Below are 4169 nucleotides of genomic sequence, written 5' to 3'. Positions count from 1 at the left end.
ATGAAGACAACTTTTAATGACATCAGTCAAAAATTAACTTTCTTATGTGGTGACTTCAACATTGACCTCTTAAACCCTCACAATGACTTCATAGACACACTAAGTGGGCTTAAGACCCACCTTGCTGGAGCCTATCTCAGAATAAAAAACATGTGTTCATTCATAGTTTTGATGCCTTCAGTGACAATCTACAAGGTAAATAGTCATGAAAATAAAGAAAACGCATTGAATGAGAAGGTGTGTCCAGACTTTTGGCCTGTACTGCATATGTATATGTATATGTATATGTACAGTATATCTATATCTATATGTGTATGTACATCCTTTGTTATAGTACAAGGCACAATGCACATTAATGGACATATAAAATGTTAATGTGCCAGATTGTAGCCAATGGCAAATTTTTTTGCTGTTTTTATCTGCCACACGTAGAAAGCCGTTCCGTGAAAATAATGCATACATTAAACTGGTCCCTGGTGGAAAAAAAGGTTGGGGAACCCTGGTGTAGAGCATATTTGCATGTTTCTTTTGGATTGAGATGCATTAAAGGCCTACTGAAACCCACTACTACCGACCACGCAGTCTGATAGTTTATATATCAATGATGAAATCTTAACATTGCAACACATGCCAATACGGCCGGGTTAACTTATAAAGTGCCATTTAAAATTTCCCGCGAAACTTCCGGTTGAAAACGTCTATGTATGATGATGTATGCGCGTGACGTCAATCGTTGAAACGGTAGTATTCGGACACTATTGTATCCAATACAAAAAGCTCTGTTTTCATCGCAAAATTCCACAGTATTCTAGACATCTGTGTTGGTGAATCTTTTGCAATTTGTTTAATGGACAATGAAGACTGCAAAGAAGAAAGCTGTAGGTGGGATCGGTGTATTAGCGGCTGGCTGCAGCAACACAACCAGGAGGACTTTGACTTGGATAGCAGACGCGCTATCCGACGCTAGCCGCCAACCGCATCGATGATCGGGTGAAGTCCTTCGTCGCTCTGTCGATCGCTGGAACGCAGGTGAGCACGGGTGTTGATGAGCAGATGAGGGCTGGCTGGCGTAGGTGGGTAGCTAATGTTTTTAGCATAGCTCTGTGAGGTTCCGTTACTAAGTTAGCTTCAATTCATTAGCAACAGCATTTTTAAGCTTCGCCAGGCTGGAAAGCATTAACCGTGTATTTACAGGTCCATGGTTTAATAGTATTGTTGATTTTCTGTCTATCCTTCCAGTCAGGGGTTTATTTCTTTTGTTTCTATCTGCAGTTAAGCCCGATGCTATCATGTTAGCTCCGTAGCTAAAATGCTTCGCTGATGTATTGTCGTGGAGATATAAGTCACTGTGAATGTCCATTTCGCGTTCTCGACTCTCATTTTCAAGAGGATATAGTATTCGAGGTGGTTTAAAATACAAATCCGTGATCCACAATAGAAAAAGGAGAAAGTGTGGAATTCAGTGAGCCCTTGTACCTAAGTTACGGTCAGAGCGAAAAAAGATACGTCCTGCACTGCACTCTAGTCCTTCACTCTCACGTTCCTCATCCACGAATCTTTCATCCTCGCTCAAATTAATGGGGTAATCGTCGCTTTATCGGTCCGAATCGCTCTCGCTGCTGGTGTAAACACTGGGGAAATGTGAGGAGCCTTTCAACCTGCGACGTCACGCTACTTCCGGTACAGGCAAGGCTTTTTTTATCAGCGACCAAAAGTTGCAAACTTTATTGTCAATGTTCTCTACTAAATCCTTTCAGCAAAAATATGGCAATATCACGAAATGATCAAGTATGACACATAGAATGGATCTGCTATCCCCGTTTAAATAAAAACATTTAATTTCAGTAGGCCTTTAATACTTACTGTTATATGTTTCTGCAATATGTTTTGAAAAAATGACACGTCACAATGTGTCTAAAGCAGTGGTTCTTAACCTTGTTGGAGGTGCCGAACCCCACCAGTTTCATATGCACATTCACCCAACCCTTCTTTGGTGAAAAAATTATTTTTTTTATTTTTTTTTGTTCAAATTCAAGACAAAGTTATATGTTTTTTTTTTACTAATGCACAAAATGAACCGTGCATGAACATCACCTTGTTCAAAGACCAAAACCAACAAAGTGCATGAACTCACAACAAATTACACACTTGCAAATCAGATGGAAAATTAGAGGGAACATTGTTTGGGGGTATCCATAATACTTAGACTTAGACTTCCTTTTTATTTTCATTCAAATGTTAACTTTACAGTACAGATACGCCGATAGGGAGAAGTTTTTATTTACACGATTGATTGATTGATTGAATGAAACTTGTATTAGTAGATTGCACGGTACAGTACATATTCCGTACAATTGACCACTAAATGGTAACACCCGAATAAATTTTGCAACTTGTTCAATTAAGTCGGGGTCCACGTTAATCAATTCATGAGTCTGGTGTGTCTTGACCGCCCAACGGAGGCTCTGCCGAACCCCTGAGGCCGACTCACAGAACCCCTAGGATTCGATCGAACCCTGGTTAAGAACCACTGGTCTAAAGTCTGCAATTCTTCCTGATCAGACTGAATCGGTTTAGCCATAAATAAAAACTACATTTTGGTTGACTGGTATTACAAGTTTTACATGTGTGGTTTGAGTTTATTATTGTTGTTCGCATGATGTAAATGCAGAGCGTTTCAAACCACAACATTCATTTACAGTTATTGCATGCTTTGTGTTCAAACATTTCAGCATATTGCTCGTATGTCTTCTTGTTGAGGAAATTAAAAAACATGAAATTATTACAAGTAGCGCTGTTGAAATCTTTCCATGTGAAATGACCCAAACTTTGGAGCGTTTCTAGTGACGTCATTCCCGCCCACAGGAATGGTGAAGGGAATCATTTGAAAAACTTGGCCAGAAAGGTCAAGGTATTGATACACCGGGAACCGGTTCTGAACAAGAACCGGTTTTGATTCCCATCTCTAAAGGTAACAGTATCAACTATCAAGTTTGGTTGCATCATCTTGTTGTCTCACGGTTGATTCTTGAGTGAGGAAAAAAAACTAAAACAGAGTGTTGCAGATAGCAAAGAAATTGGTGCAAAAAAGGGTAAAGTCACCTCAACGGTGTGGCAGTTTTTTGGGGATTTTTCAAAACGGACCGTGTGGGGAACAAGTGCTTTTTGTGTCGTCCTCGCCAGTTCCAGGTCCGAAGTGGCGGTTAAAGTGTCCCAACTTGTCGGATTATACGAAACCCAAAACCAGTGAAGTTGGCACGTTGTGTAAATTGTAAATAAAAACAGAATACAATGATTTGCAAATCCTTTTCAACTTATATTCAATTGAATAGACTGCAAAGACAAGATATTTATTAACGTTAAAACTTTGTTATTTTTTGCAGGGGGCACAAAATACTGATAAAGTTGAGGAATGCTCATCAAACACTTATTTGGAAAATCCCACAGGTGAACAGGCTAATTGGGAACAGGTGGGTGCCATGATTGGGTATAAAAGCAGCTTCCATGAAATGCTCAGTCATTCACAAACAAGGATGGGGCGAGGGTCACCACTTTGTCAACAAATGCCTGAGCAAATTGTTTAAGAAGAACATTTCTCAACCAGTTATTGCAAGGAATTTGGGGATTTCACCATCTACGGTGCGTAATATCATCAAAAGGTTCAGAGAATCTGGATAAATCACTGCACGTAAGCAGCAAGGCTGAAAACCAACAGGCGGTACTGCATCAAAAAGCGACATCAGTGTGTAAAGGATATCACCACATGGGCTCAGGAACACTTCAGAAAACCACTGTCAGTAACTACAGTTTGTCGCTACATCTGTAAGTGCAAGTTAAAAGTCTACTATGCAAAGTGAAAGCCATTTGTCAACAACACCCAGCAACGCCGCCGGCTCCGCGAGGCTACAGCTCATCTGAGATTAACTGATGCAAAGTGTAAAAGTGTTCTGTGGTCTGGCGAGTCAACATTTCAAATTGTTTGTGGAAACTGTGGACGTCGTGTCCTCCGGAACAAAGAGGAAAAGAACCATTCGGACTGTTATAGGCGCAAAGTTGAGAAGCCAGCATCTGTGATGGTATGGGGGTGTATTAGTGCCTAAGGCATGGGTAACTTACACATCTGTGAAGGCGCCATTAATGCTGAAAGGTACATACAGGTTTTGGAGCAA

The sequence above is a fragment of the Entelurus aequoreus genome, linkage group LG01 (assembly GCF_033978785.1).
Source record: "Entelurus aequoreus isolate RoL-2023_Sb linkage group LG01, RoL_Eaeq_v1.1, whole genome shotgun sequence".
Taxonomy (NCBI): domain Eukaryota; kingdom Metazoa; phylum Chordata; class Actinopteri; order Syngnathiformes; family Syngnathidae; genus Entelurus; species Entelurus aequoreus.
This window is presented reverse-complemented; position numbering follows the sequence as displayed.